The 22,278-nt window shown below is 38.0% G+C and overlaps 1 long non-coding RNA gene across 1 annotated transcript; it reads left to right on the top strand.

Moving 5' to 3' along the window:
* Nucleotides 1-17,160: 17,160 nt before the first annotated feature.
* LOC308187903 lies at nucleotides 17,161-21,502 on the top strand. Its single transcript, XR_013944998.1, has 3 exons — nucleotides 17,161-17,958; nucleotides 18,037-18,083; nucleotides 20,576-21,502. It is a non-coding gene; the product is annotated as an uncharacterized lncRNA (long non-coding RNA).
* The last annotated feature ends 776 nt before the right edge of the window (nucleotides 21,503-22,278 follow it).

Here is a 22,278-nt window from a genome sequence, read left to right on the forward strand (position 1 = left end):
GAGGAAATAATTGTGCCTCACTGTGCTTCATCTATTTTTTCACTGTGCCAACCTCATAATTTCATAGTGAATTCCTGGGTTCAGATATTGGTTTCCTGCAGCATGTATTTATAACTAGACATGGGCACACAAACATATGTATTCATATGTAGTTCCCAGAACAAGTGGTCACAGGTTACCACTGTTTTAATATTAAATAGAAATTAAATAGAAAGGAAAAGAAGAAATGAGGCAAAAACACGGCATCATATATGCCAACATGTATTATTGCTTTCATTTCCCAAGCTAATATCCGAATAATTGTGATAAAATAAAATAAGATAAAATAAGCTAAGATAAGATGTAAATACCAAATGTGCAAAGTCAGAGCTTCACATGGTTGTAAAGGGGAAGCGTAAAGAATTGTCAGTGCCTGAGTCTAAGGCCACAGTTTGTTGACTATTGTTCTATTGTATTAAAAACAAACAAAAATGTAAGCTTGTACAGCATATGAAAACACACCTCAAATTGCTGGCAGCATTTCAGCTTCCAAATGCAGCAAATGTTGAAACATATTTAAATTTCCTTCTCTGTCTTTAAATCAGGCTTTATCTCCTGTCATTTATATGACAGGAACCAAAATTTTTGACAGCTGAAGTAGGTGCCAGCACTCTGCACCCAGAGCAGATCCAAAGGCAGCTGAATTCAGAGAGAGTCTTTCCCCTGACTTCAGTGGAAGCTGGGTGACATCCTGCATCAAATGAAAACCCAATTAGGCGGGAATACAATCTGAGTAATCAGCTCATGAGTGCATTTACCTCAGATAATCCTCTAGTTCCCCAGGCTACCCTCTCAGTCAACCATGAGAAACAAATCTGACTCAGGAAGCTTGGACTCCAGAGCTTTGCAAGCCCACACAAGAAAGGAAGCAGAAACATTGCTTTTATTAAGGATTTCTGTCTGCTGCTAATTCACTCCTAACCTCCAAGTCATTTGATGTTGCCTCAGAAACTGTCCTCAGCCTACTTTGCAAAACTTCTTTGTGACTGTAATGAATGAGCTTGTCACTATTGTGCTCTCAAAGGAGTGCTCTTCACAAGGCAGCCCACCGCATACATGATTGTCCTGGCAGCACCTTCCCTCTGAGCACATCCCAACCACCCTAAACGTCTCCTGATGGGACTCCAGCAGCGGGGGATGATTCTGCTCATTATTTACTACTCACATGTCCACATCTTTACACTATCATGCCTACATTTTTGAGGCAGAAAAGGTCAAATTAATAGGGAAAAAAAAGGAATCTCCACCCTTTTGGAAAAAAATCTGGTATTAATGTTTTTCTCAGAGAGAATCAATGTGAAAAAGGTGCAAGTGAAAAGGTGAATCAATGTGAAAAGGTTGTGAGTGGTATTGTGGATTTTTTTATAACAAAGTGAAAAATGTAAGACATTCCTCAGACCTTTTGGGTGTTGGCTCCAACATTGAAATACAGCCATAGCTTTGCAGGTCCTGATGTGACAGGCTTCCACAAACTCTCCACCACTGCACATGCACAACTTGATGGTAGCTGTCAGCAAACTTTCCTTTTAAACCCAGCAACTCCATGACTCCCATCAGTACAGGCATACCTTGAGAATTTTTTCAAAAAATAAACAAAAACAACAACAAAAAGTAAGTATTCAAAGAGCAAAATGGAAAATGAATACATAACAGAAACTTTAAAAATTACAGTTTGGGAAAACCCAAAACAGGCTCGTGGCTGCCTGGGTCCACTGCCTGGAAGCCCCTGGGCTACTGGGTTCAGATTCTCAAATGCTGACACCTCCCAGAGATCTGACAGAACAGGCACAGTTTACCAGAATTATTTCATGCTATAGAATTAGCATTACGCAACAGAAACATCTCCAGATTTTTTTTGTTCAATTTTAATCACATGCAAAGAGGTGCTAGATGGAAAGACCCAAATTTGCTTGGCAGAGCCCTGGGTGTGTACAGAGCCAGCAGTCCTTGCTCCCTTCTTAGGCACAGTCACATGGTGCATAAACATGGTGATATTTTAAGAGGTTGTTATTCATGAGGGGTAGGTCCTGCCTAACAGATTTGATTTCCTTTTATGATAACATCACCCATCTAGTTGACCAAGGGAAACCAGCTGATGTGATCTTTTTGGACTTCAGCAAGGATTTTGACAGGGTTTCCCATAGGATTCTACTGGACTAAATGTCCAGCATACAACTTAACAAAACAATCATACGATGGGTGAGCAATTGGCTGACGGGCAGGGCTCAAAGGGTTGTGGTAAATGGGGCCACATCTGGCTGGCAGATGGTCACTAGTGGGGTCCCTCAATGTTCCATTTTAGGGCCAGTCCTCTTCAATGTCTTTATAAATGATTTGGATGTAGGACTAGAAGGTGTTTTGAGCAAATTTGCCGACGACACCAAACTTGGAGGAGTTGTGGACTCTGATGAGGGTGGAAAGGCCTTGCAGAGAGATCTGGGCAGATTGGAGAGCTGGGCGATCACCAACCACATGAAGTTTAACAAAAGCAAGTGCCAGGTCCTGCACCTGGGACGGGGCAACCCTGGCTATACGTACAGACTGGGCGATGAGACGCCGGAGAGCAGCCCCGCAGAGAGGGATCTGGGGGTTGTGGTTGACAGCAAGTTGAATATGAGCCAGCAGCGTGCCCTGGCAGACAGGAAGGCCAACCGTATCCTGGGATGCATCAAGCACGGCATCGCTAGTCGGTCAAGGGAGGTGATTGTCCCGCTCTACTCTGCGCTGGTCCGGCCTCACCTCGAGTACTGTGTGCAGTTCTGGGCACCACAGTATAAAAAGGACAATAAACTGTTGGAGAGTGTCCAGAGGAGGGCGACAAAGATGGTGAAGGGCCTAGACGGGAAGATGTATGAGGAGCGGCTGAGGTCACTTGACCTATTCAGCCTGGAGAAGAGGAGGCTGAGGGGAGACCTCATCGCAGTCTACAACTTCCTCGCGAGGGGGAGTGGAGAGGCAGGTGACCTATTCACTGTAAACACCAGTGATAGGACCCGTGGGAATGGTGTTAAGCTGAGGCAGGGGAAGTTTAGGCTGGATATCAGGAAGAGGTTCTTCACCGAGAGGGTGGTCGCACACCGGAACAGGCTCCCCAGGGACGTAGTCACTGCACCAAGCCTGTCTGAATTTAAAAAGTGATTGGACTGTGCACTTAGTCACATGGTCTAAACTTTGGGCAGACCTGTGCGGTGCCAAGAGTTGGACTAGATGATCCTCATGGGTCCCTTCCAACTCGGGATATTCTATGATTCTATGATGTAAAGGCAGCTATCCAGTTCAGAGTAATTTTTAAAGACCATTCTTTGTCAGTAGGGTCTTCATAAGAAGAATTAGGTGGATCTACACTTTTAAGAAGTTCGTGCTGTTTTGTGTCAGTAAGAAAATGATTATTCAATTCAATTGATACTAAACACTCCCTCACTTTCCTTTCCTTATAAGGAAGAAATTCCCATTTTACAATTTAATAAAATTTAAATCTCTCTATTGCCTTGATCTCTTCAGACAAAACAAAACAAAAACATGCATACAATCTCAGACATTGCTTGTTCAGGAGGCAGCAGAGAGCAAACACTTCAAGGCTTACTTAAAAAGTACAGACATTAAAAAGAAAACTCAATAAAAGAAAACAGTCACTATAACAGCTCTGTATTCAATATACTGATATGTTGTAAACTGCGACAGAATTAAGGGAAAAACTGAGAATAAGCATGTTATATAGGAGGTGGCGTACAGTAATTTGGGTGGTTATAAGTACACATTAGAGTAATTGCAATGGAGGAAGAAACTAATTATTTACAATATTCTCTTCTCAAGCTAGTTGATTCTGTGGTTTAAGATGCCAGAGTTAATTTCAACTGAATATCTGATGAACAGCTCATCACTGGGCTGTATGTATGACACGTACTGTACAGTGATAAGACACAGGATAAGTTAATTAGCAACTACTGACATGACCAAATGACATGCATACTCTGCAGTCATCTTATTTCTATCCCTTCTTTCATCTTTGATATTCCGCTTGTGTATAATGATGACAAAGTTATGAAAATGTTGTGACGGTCTGATTGAAGAGACTGGGACAAAGAGACAGAAAGATAGAATATGTAATAATGAGGCATGTTAGGTCTCTGTTTCCCTTTGTCTTTTAAATTTTTTTTTCTGAATACATTCAGGAGGAGTGCACATTGACTTCTTTTAACACAGAAAACAAACACTCCATACAATTCACACATGGATATGTCAACCTTTTGTGTATCTGCTTGGCTTGCTGTCTCATAACCTCTACATCAATTACCATACAAGTGTTATCTTTGAATGACTTCCAACTTATGGTTTAATAAAAAGATCAGCTTTTTCCTTTTCTCTTTTGATTGTGTCTTTTTCTGTAGAATATCCAATTCTGAAGAAAAAAAATGTTTTAAATTATATTCTGCTAATAATAAATATGTATACGGCTTATTTTCTTTGTCATTAATAGAAGTAATGATTTTTAATTACATTACCCACTGTGAATTATGAGACAGTGCATAGTCATTTCTAAATCTTGACAGTCTGCATTGTGTTTTCTGATATCTGATGATCTGTTCGTAGAACAAAACAAAAATGGAGTGAGTTTGCATTGTGTTTGTGGTTTCAAAATATCTATTAGTTGCACTCATTATCCACTAATGTGTAATACACAGAGCATCTAATAGTGTGTAACTTAATTTGCTTACCTCTCTGTCATCCAGCTCTTTTTTATACTTATAGTGGCTATAGATTTATCTGAAACTGTCACATAGAAGCTCCCCACATGCCTTTATTTTTACTTTCTGAAATTTCTGGTGAGGAATAATAGTGTTATATCTCTGCCAAATGAGTTAGTTATGTCATAGACAAAATAATATGACAAAACACTAATATAGAATAGCAGACAGAGTAATGTCCTTAAGCCTTCCTTGGCCTGAAGCTAACTAGCTTATTAAGGAAATTTATATTTTCTGTGAGATGCAATTGGGTTTTTTACTTCTTTGAAGAGAGCTTCTGCTCTGAATTCCACCTTGTCTGAAGAATGTCATTACAAACATGATCCATTGCCAGTGTCAAGACTTTCAACACTAACAATGCTAAGGTTGTGATATTTGTCCTTTCCATTAAAATAGGTCTTTTTCTCCCCAAGCAACTAATGTTAGAACAAATAATCTACAATTGCCTGTATAAATTCTATGCCCAGTACTGATCCCAGCTTTTCAGTTTCATGACAGAGCCGGTCACTTTAATGTTGCCATGCAATTGCTTTTTAATTAAGATAGGATGCCCACTTTCATGTTATTTTCATATTTTTTGTTCCATATATTTTCCTAGCACACAGAAACAAAACTTTTTCAGTAATTTTCATTACTAAAATCAAGAAGTATTCTAGAACAAGGATGCACACAGATTCTCAAGGAGTAATCCTTAGCTGCATACTCAAACATGCCATCTACACAAAATGCACTCTAAGTACATTACAGTATTTTGCTTTAACAACTCTGCATCTATCTATTGTTTTTATAACAATATCAGCTAATATGTAAAAAAAAAAAAAAAGTTCATTTTCAAAGTATATTGCAGCCTTTGAAGAAATATTATATTGAGTCTTGAGACAATTTTGCAAGCGGCAATGTTGCTTTTTACCCTATTGACTACATTTACATGACTCTGTCATAAAGTTGACATCAGTAACCATTTTCAGTTATGCAAAATTTGTGTCTACTATCATACCACAGCACTTGTTATAAACCATCTTCTGGATGGGTGATCCATAGAATAGTTATTATGTGGCTTTTTTTTTTCTTCGTTGATATGTACAGAGCTATAATAAACAGTCAATCTGTCACATTTTTATCAGGAAGCAGAGAAATAGCCTTCAGAGCTATATAATTCCAGCAACTATGTCATGAAATAAATTGTGAAGAGTTAGGATGAAAGTCATTTTAATCAATAGTATAAAATAGACCTTCATGCTCAGTTCAGTTGTCTACACATAGGTAGTCCTGTTTGAAATGCTTGTGTCTGGCAGATATGACACAGTAGCAACAGAAGACCCATGCCCTTCTGGTGCAGTGTCTGGATACTAGATAAGAAACCCTTAGGCACCTCAAGCATCTGAATACCTGTGGATGAGCAGCAAGATCAAGCCTTTCGTCTGAGACAGCCTAAAATAGGGGTCAACAGCCTATTTTGGGAATGAGAACATCCTTCTACAAGACCGATCACTCCCCGTTGATAGCAAAATCAGGTCATAGTTTGGGCTGAGCATCCAGAATGAGATTCATTTCAGTTAACTGAGATTTAGTCTATGCTCTCAGCTCACTCTGAAACAGAAACTGTCAGGTCAGCTGGTCAGTTGTATTGCTCTTGAGGTTCCCTGGATTATTTTGAGTAGTTCTCTATTAACTCTAATGAAAGCCTTGATATCTCACCCAGGCGGAGACACCTGAACATTGATGTTTTAATTAGCAACCTTGACTCTATTCTTCACCTTTATAGAGCAAGGTCTATCCACCCTTCATGACTGCTAGGAAAGCTTTTTCTTTTTTTTTTTTTTTTTTCATATTTTGTCACAGAATCATAGAATGGTTTGGGCTGGGAGGGGCTTAAAGATCATCTAGTTCCTACCCCCCTGCCATGGGCAGGGACACCTCCCTCTAGACCAGGTTGCTCAAAGCCCCATCCAACCCGGATGAACACTTCCAGGGATGGTCATGTGTACAGTACTGTTCTCCATTGTGAACTCCAAGCTATTACTCAAATACTCAAACTTGCAGTCATATTCTTAGCTTTCTCCTAACACCACTTAGCTTTTTATACCTTTGTTTCATACCTATTCCTTCCAGACACTCAGCAATTCCATCACCATTGCTGGCTCCTTCGTGCAACAGCCTGGTTTCATTCTGCAACATGCTCCTTCATGTCCCAGCAATGTGCAGCTCTCGTCCCATAGAGACACTTTTTCATGGAGAAAACAGAAATCGTTTCTTCTTTTCTTTAACCTCCATTATGAGGTCAGCTTTGAAGAGCTAGGTGAAGACAACAACTGCAAAACTCTATGGAGAAAGGAAAAGACAAATAGTTTAGAAGTAGCGTAACTCTGGAAAAATTCAGGGCATAATTATTTTGTTTGACATTTAATAGGTTTGCCTTTTAAATACATGAACAAAGGAGTATAAGGAGTGGAAGGAAATATTTTTTGTTCACAGGGTTTTGGTTCCTGTCTCTGACTTTCACATGTTTAGGGTACTGAGTACTTAGCTAGTTATTGTATCCACGAACCAGAAAGATGTATGACGGCACTCTGATCTGAACCTGGGCCTGATATTCCTGGAAGATCAAAACTCCACTACAGAACTCATTTTTTTGAGAAAGGTTTGAGATTTTTACATGTAGTGGCCAGATGAGTTCATTTAGAGAACAATTTAGGCTGTTCAGATAGTCATGGTTAGTGTCTCTACCCTCATTCCTGGGGCTGAGCTGCTTCAACATAATTACTGAGACTCCTGAAAACAAGAACTGCCAACAAGTTGTGTGTAACTCTCTCTGGGAACCGGAAAACATAATTGAAATGAGAAGGTAAAAAGACTCTGAGTCATTGATTTTTTTTCACCACCAACAGGAAACTAATTTGACCTGCTAGTCCCTGCCATCTGCTACTATTTGGAGAAGTAACATTATGCTTTTTAATGCCTTTATTCACCTTCTTCCACATGGTGCAGCTTCACTGAATCTTGTGCCTATGTGTATGGTTCCAACAGAGAGATTTTGCTGCTGTAAACTCTGATATGCCTTTACTTGATGCACTAAATGGAGAAAATCCCTACCAGCTAGTGTGCCCGAGAAAAGGAGGAGGGCGGATCCATCAATTCAGAACTATAGAGACATAGGAGAGAAGAGTCCTTAGGTACCAGTATGTCATGTCTGTGGTACTTTGAATATTCACCTGCAATCAAGCAGAATTGCATTTCGCTCCTTCTTGTTGAACATTTCTCTGCTGGGAGAGAACAAAACCAGGCAGGAATGAGAAAGGCACAGCCTTACTTTCCCAGAACTCTGCCTCAGGAAACATGAGGGAAGAAACACAGTTAGAAAATTATTATTTTACAAAACTTACAAAAAATATGTCTGTGTTTCAAATATATTCTTTAAAAAAATTTTTAAAAAAATCTATCCTCTCACAGAAAAATGGAGAAATATCATCGAAAGATATGACACATATGGTTTAGCTGATTTTTGCCTGATCCACATGTAGCTTCCTGCTTGAAATTCTAAACAAAGGATGTGCCTATTTAAATACACTTGTCATCCAGCTTAGTTTAATTTTGTCATACTATATGATTTCTTCTCAACTGAATTATTTGTGTAATCATTAGAGTTTACATATACTATGAACATTCTGCTGCCCTACTTTTCCTTTAGCCCACTTCCTTTTCCTAAATTAATTATATGCAAGTCATGCACAGGCTCATGCAGCTAAAGGAAAGAGATTGCACCTTTTTTATGAAGATCATACCACCCAAAGTAGGATTCACACAGGGAGGCAAGATGCACTATTTATAGTCTTGGTCAGATGAAGCACTCAGCATCTTCACCTAATTCTTGCTGATATTAGCAATATGTAGAATGCCAGGGTTAGATACTCTTTTCTAAAAATGGAAAAGCAATTTCTATCAACATGGAGAACTGGATTCAGTGGTCCCAGTCTACATAAGTCTGGCATTTCTCTAGGGAGCACACAAATTACCCAGATTATCCATTTGTTGTATGAATTGCCACCTTGTGCCAGTTAGTACCCTGTGGATTTTGTCTCCTACATCATACTTCGCTTAATTCAAACATTAACAGCTTACATCTCCAGAAGAAGAGGAAAAGATTTCTAGTCTACTCTTCCTTAAGAGGAGAAAATATATAAAATAGCAGCAGGAATAACATTCAGCCTATACCACAATTTGTTCTCAACAACTTTAGCAGTGATCTCATCAAAAAAACAGTCAAGCATTTTCTGGAAAGTAATCAAAGGTCTGCTGCAAATGAATCAAATATTTCATCTGCTATTTGCTTGCAAGTGTTGAACACATGGTGCTCAAAAGCATTTTTCCTCCATTGGAATGCAATAAAAGCCTCAAACATTTTGATTAAAGCATTGATCCAGTCCACTGTCCCATCTTCACAAGTGACTGCATTGCAATCCGTCTAGGTCTCTTTTTAAACTTACTGTGCAGTGGCAAATGAGATAGGCTCTTAAAAATTTATATGTATATCTATCTTGTTGTAGCTACAGTCTCTAAATTCTGACACATGTAAAGGCCAGAAAAATCACTTGATGTACCTGATGGCTGAGTTCTGCCAGAAGGGGAAGGGCGATGCCTGGCGATGCATGTAATGAGGCACAGTTTTCTCCCACAATTGTGCCATAGCTCCTTAAAACTTCATACACACACTTGTCTAAATTCGTAAGGAGAGCTCCATGTTTGCTACTGTTGTTCAGTCCGCTGTAGGACTTAGATCTCCTGTGCACTGGATTTCATTGTTGAGGGCTCGTCAATATCCTGCCCTGTTCTCTGGGGATATAGGCCAATACTCAAGCTCTGAAAAGAGCCGGACTTAGCTCATATTGCAAAGTATATCACATGGTCAAGTGAACAGCACCAATCCTCAAGTCACGGCTAAATTCTCTTCCACTTACACTGTTCTAGCTGTAGCACAATTAGGTCAATAAGCCATCACACACACTCCATAATCAGGCTCACGGGGTGGGATAAAGTCACTGGCAAACTTTCGAACAGCAATGCACTGCTCTGTAGTTTCTCTATTTTGTAAACAATAAACAGAGAACAGAAGCAATGCATGCATGTGAAATGCCCAGGTAGTGCAGCTTCAGTTCTGCCCCGAGCACAAGAAAGAGGACAGGGTGTTAGCAGACTGCTTCACACTGTGCTGTAATCCTGTGCTTGCTGAGGTGTGAAGAATTACAAGGTTATGCAAGGTTAAAATTAGTGGCCAAGTTCTCTATCTCTATGCAATTAGGCTACCCTAAAACACGTTCTTTGAGCAGGTTGACTGACATACAGGAGGGAACGGACTCATTTGAAGTTTTCTGTGCTAATATTTGGTATTGAATGCAATGAAGAATAAAGTTTATTTAAGGGTTGTAGTAGAAACCATGGGAGAAAAACTTCAGCCTAAAATAATAGACCATGGCAACTTACTGCTTCAAATTTCAAAAGGTGTAATGGCTTGAAGGTGACTGAATTGAGCCTTTGACATAATATTCTTTGTCCACTTAAACCCATGGAAAGTCTAATAGTTCAATTTTATACTTCAGTAGTTTTAAATTAAAAAATACTTTAGCCTTTTGTTCAATAACATTAACATAAAATCCTGGCAGCACTGCAAAATTAGCATCCACAGTAATCGGCAGCTTAAGCCAGCTACCTTGAATGCCTCTACACAACATTATTGGTTCTTCCATTTAAGATTATATTTTCCAGGTTCCTTGAATAAAAAGGCATGGCAGACCTATTATCAGCTAGCTTAGGCTAGACGCTATTTCAAATGTAATGCCAATACTTTCTTCTCGGAAGGGATACTAGAGCTACCTGCACTAACTGAACACAACAATATATATCAGATGGCCAAACTTGAAAACATTTCTCTGTATTCTGTATGTGCCTATTTTTGAAACTAAATAAAACATCTGATTATTCGTGGTTAGAATACCTGATTACTATTAAACTGCTGAAACATGTTCATACTTATCTCGCAAGTTCCATCAAAAGTTTCAATTATTTTGGACAAGTTAATATTTGTTGTTGATTTTATAGGTGAAATCTGAAGGTTACCAAGGCTCCCTGAGAAAATCCAGAATAAAGACTCCTTCCCAGTTCTTTTTAACTTTGATATCCATACATATATGTGTCTGGAGGGAAGGGGAGCTGTCACTGGCTCTGCAGTTTGTTGTCTGTGGAACAACTTCAGGAAGTCGTCACCTCACTGATGAAGTCTTTTTCCCCCTTTAGGTCAGTGATCCATGAAAGTTATTTGTTTGTGAAGTTCGTGAATTGTCAGAGGCATTTTAAAGGGAGCATAAAAGATTTTTCTAAGTAAAAATTCTTGAAAATTTTCACAAAAGAAGCTGTAGAAGCAGACACAAAAGAATCTAGAGGCTGTAAGAAATTCTTCTTCTGTAATGAGTCTAGAGGCTGGACAATAGTACCATTGTCCTTGGAGGTTTTCCAGCCAAGATCTGCCATAAAGAATTTCTCTTTGGTCATGTGAGGAAAAAACATATGTCAATTAAAGAGTTATCTTGGACACCTTACTGAAGTGTTTTAACTAAAAGGAGATTATCCAGACAGAAATATTTTTTGATCATTTATGATGACATCTATAAAGACTTACCTAGGATATGGTAGCATCTAATTGTGTAGTTGACACAGGCTTGTTCTGGCAACATACTGCTAAGTGTGTGTCAACAGTCAACAAAAAATAAGAACGCAAGCATGTTTGATATTATGCCACAAAGATGCATTGCTGTTCTAAGTGCCCACAGAATAACACTTCCAATAGGTTCTGTTCCCAGTCAGAAGTTATTCCATACAAGGAAGTCCATCCCCCTCCTCAACTGCAGCCTTTTTAGTCACGTCTCACATATTTCTCCACTATTTCATACTTTCCATAAGATATAAAAATGCCTGGTTTTACACATAACCCTGGGTCAGCTCTCCTGGCTTGTTGGACATCAGCCTTTGTGCTAAAGGCATGCTGGAACTGCCACAGAGTTAGCCCAATATTTGCCAGACCTGGATGGGAAACATTTATCCCATCCCAGCTCCCAGTTCTGGGTGGTAGGATTCCAACATAGCAGGGGCAGGAAAGCCAGACACACACACCTATGAGCAACATATCGTAGCTTGCCTGCTTCTCAGGAGTTTTTCTTTGAATCACATAAAGCTTTAGAATTTCAAAATTGCCTTGCTGCAAGAAAACCCAGGACTTGACATGTCAGAATCAATCCTTTAAAAATTCATATATAGAGATATGTGGGAAAACATATCAGTTTCTCTTTCCAGCAAGACCTGCTGTATCTTGCTTTTTCCTGTTACACCTACCTGCAATCAAAGGAACTCTCAAGCTGCTGTCTAGAAAAGTTGGTATTGTAATCAATACAATATCAATAGAACAGATGCTGCAAAAAATATCTGGTCCTGCCAATATATCAAATTCAATGTGAAAAAAAATGGGCTTCTCTCTTCATGACAACTTAACTTCAAAATTGCCTATCTTGGGGCCACAGTAGGAGGGACAATTTCATTAGCCAGGAAAGCATATAACATCTGGAGTGCACTGACTGGTCTATGACGAGAACTTTCAGTAGCATGTATAACACAGAAAAGTTGGGGATTAACAGAAAAATGTGATCATAATCTTGGAAAACAAACAAACAAACAAGAAGAAAAAAAAAACACATTTCTGTGAAGGCAAGATCACTGCAGGAGGCAATTCGTGTGAGAAGAGAATTACAGAGACCACCAGCACAGTGTTCTGATAGCAACAAAACATCCAATTTCAGCCAAATTCAGCAGCTTCATTAAAGCACTGATTTCAGACACCTTTTATTTCTGCTCATAAAACTGCTCACATTTTACCATGCCTTTACAGGATCATACGTGTATGCACTAAGGAACAATATCTCCCATTGCTAATCTTAGCTACTCATTCTTTCCATGTACTGCTCGCAAATGCATGTTTGTTTACATTTTGCTCTCTTTTCATGACAATAGGTATGTATTGTTTATCAGAAGTCTTGGTCTCACATATTCCTGTGTGCTCCATATTTCTAACCTATTCCTGTAGAATATAAGCTACTTAAAATGGAAAATCCATTTTAACTCTTAGAAGAGAATGCAATACTTTGCCAGAAATGTCCAGGTGGCATTGAATCGTCAAAAAAGTAAGACAGCGTTGTGCATTGCTGAAGTAAACCAATGTATTTGGTCTTAAAATCAAAGGGGTTATGGTTTCATTTAATATTTATATAGACAGGGATAAAAAAGATATAAAGGAGAACACTGTTTTAAGGAATGCATCAAACTCAATGCAGAAAATAAAGATTAAATATATATACTGGAAAAGCAACATTGAAATGGCTTTTTTTTAATATAGTTTGATTAGCCACAACTTGACTTTAGCAAGCTTTATATTTCTCACCCCTTACTTATATTAAAGTTAATTCCTCTAAGACAATGGCAGTGTTTAATTGAAAGAATGTCCACATTAAGACTCCAAATTTTTCTGCTGTCTGCCAAATGTGTCAACGTTTACCTACCTCTTGGGCTTCTGGCTAAAATTTATTATGGGATTGGTTATGAGTGAATATATTGCGTGCTTGCAAGAGTGAGGAAAACAGATTCACCGATCTCTGACTCCTGTGATTAATTGATTCCTTTAGGGAAGGTAAATATATTTATCACCTTTACACTGCAAGGTGTGTACAAAAATTGTCATATCATTATAATGTACAAGGGAATATACTACAAATACACTGTGCTCTGATCTTGAACAACACTGGGAAAAGCCTAGAAAGGAAAGATTAATATAAGACTAGCAGGTGAAAAATTATGAATGGCTAGAAGTGCACGCCTACTTGTTCAGCTTACTCACACACTCACCATTCCCTTTTCCCTACAGTATTTATGAGTGAGTAATTTGCAGCACCTGAGCACCAACAGTTTCAGTGAGTAGACAGCAAAATGAGTGGAACCTGCTTAGCTCTGTGCCAGGTTTTCTATATCCATTACTTTTCAGGGGAAAAAATATAAAAATAAAAATATTGACATTTCACCAGAAATTTTATAGCTGACCAGAAGAAAATGTTTCTCTACACACCTGTAATGAATGCAGTTGGTTTACAGAAATTCAAACATTTGAAATTTTATCATCATGCAACGTTCAAAAAACATCTAGCAAATTAAAGAGGACAAATGTTTCATGTATATATTTAATCAAACCTTTTTTTCTCTTACTTTGAATTTATAAAGCTAATGACCATCTCAAATCACAGAATCACAGAATGGTTAGGGTTTGAAGGGACCTCTGGAGACCATCTGGTCCAACCCACCTGTTCAAGCAGGGGCACCCAAAGAAGATTGCCCAGGACCACGTCCAGGTGGCTTTGGAACATCTCCAAGAAGGAGACTCCACAACCTCTCTGGGCAACATGTGCCAGTGCTCAGTCACCCACACAGCACAGAAATGCTTCCTGATGTTCAGACAGAACCTCCTGTGTTTCATTTAGTACCTGCTGCCTCTCCCTGGCACTGGGCATAACTGGAAAAAAAAAAAAAAAAAAAAAAAAAGAAAGAAAAAAAGCTCCATCTTCTTTGCACCCTCCCTTCAAATGTACATTACTGTGTGAATGTACATATACGCTCATCAAGTTGTCTAACCCTGTTTTGACATCTAAGGAGTAGATGTCTAAATGAAACTCATTACATTCCCCTACAGTTTGCAGAGAAAAATAGCTAAATGCCCCCACCTCTAAAGTGCCATTTATTACATCTGAAACACTAATCTAAGACAAATCAGGTGAATTACCCTCTAAGGATACCCATGTCTTTCCATTTGTTACAAAAGGAGCATAGGGCAACCTGTTAAGCCTTTTCATTCAGCTTTCAACAACTAAAGGTGACTGAGGTGAAACACACTCACAAAGTCATATAACATAGATATTTTCCTTTACAGAAATGCAGATCTGAGAACAGGCACACACTGGAAAGCGTCAATCATGTGGCTGGCAGCCACACTTCCACAATGACTTTCCAGGGTCCTGCTCAGCTTCACACACCAAGCGTTTTAACTGCTGAATGGAAAATAGTTAAACTGTTATTTATTGGAACAGACTATGATATAATGTGATCATAAAATGCTCCACACAAGGAAAATTCCTTGTTTTTCTTTTGAATTTAAATGAATTAAGAGGACATAAAAAACTAATAGTTTTGAACCTCAATCCTTGTTAGGGAAAATGTCCCTATTTGAGAGAATATTTAAACAGATGTTTAATATTAGGTCTGTGTTTAAATCCCATTGAAATCAATAGGATTTAAATACATGCTTAAATTTAGTCTTGTGCATAGGATCTTCCTGAATAGATATTGATTCAGTGTGTACTGAAGAGTTTTCCTGAACTGTGGCCTTAGAGATTAACTTAAATATGTTTTCAGCTGCCCAACCACAGGCACCCTAGCAGGAAAATTTAGTTATAAGCTTTATCTTGGTATAGCTTAATGCATGTTGTTTATCTCCTTGCTGGACTCACGCTGTTCTTGTAGAACTATATTTTGTGAATCTGTTGAGGTTTGGGTTTTCTTTCTAATAACTGTGGCCACATTTGCTTTCAGCCAAAATATCACAGGAATGAATTTTATTCCAAGTGAGAAGCAACTCAACCATTTTCTCCAATGCAGCTTCATACAGCTTTTCCATTCTGAATAGAAGTATAACACTTAGCTTTGCTTTTCTTATCCATGCTCGAGGGAACAGCTTTCACTTTCTTTCTCTAGGCAATCTGTACTGCTATTTTGACATGTAGGTTATTAAGGTTTTATTTAATTAATATAATATGGATAACACCAGCATTCAATCATTAGGGCAATCTGTTGCTCTTAGTTCCATGCCCACTTTGTGCTCAGTATCTTGGCAAACTCAAAAAGGAGTGTGTATTCCCATTTAAAAGTGTTTTTTGCTCTGGATCAAGGATCCTAAATGATAAGTTTATTAAAAGAGACCAGAAAAACACATGAAAACAGAATTTTTACTATTAGAGATATTCATTTACACAAAAACAAAGCTCTGTGGTTCACATTACACTTGTCTACTTCAGGCACAAATTCTAGAAATCCAGTGGGGTTTTTATATGTTCCATACCCAGAAATAGCCCAGCTTGTTCAAATTTGCTAAGAAAAAAAAATGACTTAATTGGTACTGTTCTCGTCTTAAAATAAATAAATAAATAATAATAATAATAATAATTCTTACGCATAACATTCTCTATTACAAATAAAGTAGATTCTTTGGGGCTTTTTCCTCCTAGTTATCTCTATAAGTGACAGTGAGGTACAACCAAAAATATTTCTGATGTATCATGACCACAACTGTTTATTAAACTTAGAAGACTGGTGAAATGAAATCTATACCAACTCTTTGAAGGCTTCAGGATTTGCATGTTAACTGATGGTAGCAGAATCTTACTGCAAAGCTTTCATTGAGGATGCTGCAAAATATCATTGGGATAATTGTGACTTAAGGTTTAATTTTGGAAAATAAACTCAGCAAGTGTTTTAGTCCCATATAAATTACTGGAACTTGATATAAACAAGTTTTAAGGACACACATGAAATATTTTCATGAATCATATCAGATCATTGGAATTTGATTCAAAGCCCTTCCAGCTTGGTCACTGAAGTTTGAACCAGGATGTTAGACTGTGACAGGTGCTAAAATCTTAACAAAAAGCATGAAGAAACTAAATACTCAGAGAGGGTTTCATAGAGATAAAAACTATTTCAGTAAAGCACATGAATGAGAATATGACTCTTTATGGGATGATTACAAACCTAGTGAATTAATGTATCTGAAGGTTAAGCAGTTTTATTTATAATGTAATGGTCATTTTCAAAGCATTTTAAAACCTCATTTATGGCTGTGCCTTTGAGTAGTGACTTCATGATATTTAGATAGCCTTATTGTTCCAATATTTTGCCTTGCTCCTCCACTAAACCCATCCTGTTTAGCAGATCTTTTATTTTTACTTAGAATTATAAAAGCATTCTATAATATAAGGGTTCTGATTTATTTACTGGAAGATGGCAAACACTGCAACATGCAGTATTCTTAATTCTTTTAATGGCACTGATACAAGAAAATAATATGAACACACTACAACTATATACATTCCAGAATATGTCTAGGGCAGCCATGGTCCTGTTTTTTGTTGTAAGATAATTTGTGTAAATTTTCCTAGTGAGGTATGAAAATCACTGATATTCCACTACAATTATTGTATGGTTAAGCTACTAACAAAACAGCTATTTTCATTGGAATGTATCCAAGTGCCTTTTCTAAACAGATTACATCTCTTTTCCTAATCCTTTATACTGAAAGTCTTTACAGAACTGAAAGGGTGACAGAATTCACGCAGAATGTATAGTAGCAAGGTGAACCATAAGATATGTGAGCCACTTTTTTACTTGATGAATAGATAGGATTCATGTAATAGAAAAATTTAAACCGCTAAGAAAAATCCAATAATGTAACCATTGAAGATGATGGAGTTGAAAACCTGTTCCTTCAATGACATTTAAACTAATGCTAAGATGATATAAGATTTCATATTTATCAGGTTACCTTGTATATTTTAAATATGCCATGTACAGTATTCACAGAAAGCACTTGCAAAAATAAAGTAACAGTAAGGAAATTTAAATATATAATTTTCTTAAAAATAATAATAATAATTCCATTCTTTAATGTGTATTGTTCTCAGCAATCATCTTAAATTTCTTCCTGCACAGTTAAAATAAATTAAAACACTATCACCCTAACGGCCTTCTGGTTCAGCCAGCTAGGCTTGAGTGCATTTCTGCCTTTAATTAAGTATGGATAGATAATGTCCTTTGTTCTTTTTCTGCTGTGTTTGACACCTGCTGTCTTGTAATCAGGGAAATGAGTCAGGAAGTTCCAGCAGAGAGGCTTTTAGTCAGAAGCAACACCTGGGTCCCCATCTATGCCTTCACTTCACAGTGCACCATCCTACACTGACACAAGAGATGAAAAGCTGAGCAAGTGGTGAGCTTTCAGCTCCAGATATAATATAGGTTCAATGGACTGCTGCTGAAATCGATGGTAAGACTCAGGCCATATGCTAACCCCTTCTTTTGCTCAAGTGATGGAAAGATGTTTTTTTTTTTTCATTTATTTTAGGACAATTTATGAAGGAAATGTTGCTGTATTGCAGTTAACGCAAGAAGGTAGGGCCAAATCTACCATTTTTTTAGCCAGGTCTGTCACAATTCCTTATAATGTGATTCTTGCCAAAATTACCATTTCTGTGGACTGCCTTCACTTCTTGAGTTATAATTGTCCCTACTTCAAGTTTCTTCCATATAGTAAATTCCTCAGCCTGGTGAGATAACACTTTTAACACAAGCTTTCTCTCCACAGAGGGTATAGGCTAGAACTGAAAGATTGAGATGTCAGATCTTTAAGTTACTTCTGCCTGATCGTTTTTCAGTCAGCCCCTATGTTCACCATGCAAATTCAGATGGGATGCACATATCAGAGCCACAGAGCACAGGGAAGTAACCTTTAGAGTAACTCAGTGTATGGCATCTGAGAACAGCCATGGGATATACCGACAGGTCCCAGAGACTTCATACACTAGTGGCTGTAGTCCCGCTATGAAAGTAGGTAGTATTTCACACTGACACTGTTTGTTTTCACTCAGACTATTTTTTACTTGAGAGAAACTGTTCATTTGTGAGTAAATTTAAGCTAACTACAGTAAATGTACACCCAACAACTGCATTAAGCTCCTGAGCAGAAGTAAAAGAGGTGATAATGAGGAGAAGGTTCCTTTCAGAATCATTAGCTTCAATTACAAGGTCATCCAGCTTCATAAAACATTTCATTTCTCAGTTTTCCTTTTATTCCTGTCCACCCTGTGTGTACTCATGTGAGCAAGTAAAACTTTCATTTTGCGCTCTCACAGACTTCTTGAGAGAGGAGGTCTGTGTCCTTGGCACCATAGCAGGTCTAAAGCTCAAAATCAGTCTCATCCCTTCAGCCTACATCTCAGAGATTCCCTTTTCTCAGATCTAGCCCAGTCCTCCATGGTGGTCTTTCCCCAGTGTTCAGAGGCTGGCAACAGAGGTTTCCCCATCTTCCCATTAGCACTTCATAAAGAGAGGAATGGAATGAAAGAGACATCCCCAAAACCCACTGAAAATAAGAGTAAGTGGGCTAAGATGTTCAAAACTGCTGGTTTTTTTGTTTGTTTGTTTGTTTGTTTTTTGGTAAAACTTTCCTCCTACCTTTTTCTCCAATGTACTAGCTGATTTTGAACATCCTTGATTAGCTGTTCGACACCCATGAAGCAGGCAAGTGATGCAGGCAGCTGATCAGAGGACAGATAAGACTATAGCTGAACTGGAGAGACACAGTTTTTTCCCTTATCAAGCCACTGTGCAAAATCCCACCAATCACAAAATCTCTATGAGCTCGCAGCCGTGACATAGAGGCTAAGGCTAAGGTTATTCATTATTGTTTAGAAAACATTAAGAGAAAACTGTCTAAGGAAAGATGCCACTCTATATGAGTGGTGTCATCAGTGCCTAGCCTCCAGTTTGTGGTGCTTCTTGGCTTGATTTAGACCCTTGTACACTCTCAGACCTCAAAAAGAAAAAAAAAAAAAAAAAAGCTATCTCATTGAGATTCACAGTATGTTTTCATGTCTCATCAGGATGAAAGTAAAAAAAAAAAAAAAAAAGGCTGGAGGTGAGAATATTCTTCTGAGAGTAAATTAAAGTCAAGTAATGGGTCTAAGCCAGTCTGAACACTGGCCTCTGGGTACAAGTGCAAATGCAGCCAGTGCAAGCATAATGCTAACCACGTACAAGTACCGAGGAATTAGAAAGCATAGTTGGTTTGGAGAAGGGGTTAACAGAGGTTCCCCTGTAACCTTAATTTGTGAACAACACGCTAAAATGTTGTTAGCACAAAGCATTTTTCAACACATTTTACAGATATTAACTAATTAGTCCTTTTAGTGTTGAAAGCATTACAGTATTATCTCCTTTTCTTCGGAACTGATGAGAATGAGGCAGAGAAGGTTAATAACTTATAGGAAATGACAGTGAAATAGCATGTTACAGTGAGGGTTAGAATTAATGTTTCCACTTCATGCTCCCGTGCCCCAATTTGTATATCATGGATTTCCTTGTTAAAAATAATTAAAAAAAAAATCTGTTGTATAGGCAAATAAAATTATATTATTTTTCTAATTTGACATTTTCAGATTTAAGGCACTTTCAGATATTTGCAGTGTAATTCCTCTCTTTCCCTATTTCCTAAATTTATTTTACAACCAGTAGCTCATAAATACTCCTAATTACTGAAGATCTCCATGAACAGCTTAGATATTATTGTGCATGTATTGTAAACACAGGGTTATCACTGCTTGCTTTGATGTTCCTACGCACTGACTATTCTTTAAATATAGCATTTTATTTATATTTACTTTTTTTTTTTGTCTTTAAAAGAATTATCTGCTCATGCATCCTCTTTCAGCTCTGGATACAGCTGATTTCAGCATGCAAAATTTTCCAGTGTTTCCCCTTCAAAATGTAGACCCTGCTTTTCATAGCTTTCTAGATTACCCTGAGTGAAATTATGGCAACTTTAGAAAGCTGCTGTAATGCTACAATGCCACCAACTGGTTACAGTCAATGATCTGATCTTGCAGGTGGTGAAGGCACTGAGCCTCAAAGAATTCAGCGAGACGCCACCAACAATATAGACGGGATATGGAACAGATGTATGCACCAAATTGGTCTTGTTTATTGAGGGATTTTGATTAGCTAGAGATTAAGAGTAGTATTAAAGAGCAAGTAAAGCATCTGCTTTTCCTGTCTTACTCTTTATTTGCCACATCAGTTCTGCCTAAGAGGCTCTGAATCCCAAATAAATCATACATATATGTGTGATTGCGCATAGTATTTAAAGAGCAGTTTGCATCCTTCAGATGCCCAGGCAACCTTCCGCAGGGATTCCCAGGGGCTCAGTGCTGGGGGTGGTCTGGGAACTGAGGGCAGCCCTCCCTCTGGTCTGGGCCCTGCGTTTGTGAAATCCTATGCTGAAAACCGACAGCATTACCAAGGACATTCCAAATATTTCAATCACTGTGAACTTTCTTTAGAAATAATATCATGGGAAGTAATGTCACTCTTCTTGGAGCACAGTGCTGTGTTTTCATTCTTTGGAAACATTTGAGCAAGTGGGAAAGAAGAAGCTGGTGTGGGAGCATAACGAGAAAGAAAACCAAGATAAATATGAAACTACATATTCTTTGAATAACAGTCACAGCCAAAAGGGGTGTCTTGCTTCAGTATCTAAACCTGACTAGCTGGAGTCTGATCTTACATATGTTGACTACAGGCAGCATTGCAACATTTCTGCTCAGTTCTTGCACTATCATAAAATGCTGATCGGGAGAGGAATGCCAAGCAGCCACATTTCTCTCCTTGCAAAAGAGAGAAAAGACATTAAACTGGTTTGGAAACATATATTCTAATTTGTTTCTGCACTACTATTCTGAGTGCTGATCTTAAATCAAAACCATTTGGGACTGCTTAAACTGATTTCTGCTGAATATAAGTAAAATGTGAGATACAGTGGAATAATAAGCAGCAGAAGCAAATCGTAAGTCAAAGGGCAGTTTCTTATTGCAACTCATTTTCATGGGCTAAATAAAACAGAACAATAATGTTAAGAACATAAAGGGAAAGAGAAGAGTTAACAGTGGTGTCTCAGAAAAATATATTTTCAAATACATTTTGGAAGATTAAGTCATAAAACCATCTGCTCATGATAATCATCAAGGCAGAATTATTTGTATTCCATATTTTTTTGTTGGAGTATCAGTCTAGAGAGCAGAGTATGTAGGACCTGGCACGTGATGTATCAGGACCAGGAAATTACATCCTACAAAAAGGTAAAAACAGGAGATGAAGGGGGTGGGGAGGGATCTCATTTTTCTATCAAAGTTAGCAAAGGACAGAGAAGTTGTTTGTTCAGATTCATATCTAAAACACATGGTTATTACTGGTATCTAGGTAAACTTGCTATAACTAGATGTATATTACAACATCAGCAAAATATACATTTACATTCAAAATATTAAACAGCCGCTGGCAAAATTGGCCTAGGACCCTTGCTATATGAGCTCAAATGGTAGTAATTGCTAAAATTCTGTCCATAAGATAATGTTAGTAGGAAACCCAACAATGACCTAGGAGGAAATATAAAGCTGTGGATAATTATGTGCTTCAACTTCCATTACAACTAGAAGGTGAGGGGTTGTCATGGAATATCCTAAAAGTGCAGTTGATCGTTGCTTTGTACCTTATGCAAACATGAACATCTAAGCAACAAAGGCATAAAAACAGC

The sequence above is a fragment of the Anser brachyrhynchus genome (assembly GCF_964034855.1).
Source record: "Anser brachyrhynchus genome assembly, chromosome: 1".
In the NCBI taxonomy this organism is placed as follows: domain Eukaryota; kingdom Metazoa; phylum Chordata; class Aves; order Anseriformes; family Anatidae; genus Anser; species Anser brachyrhynchus.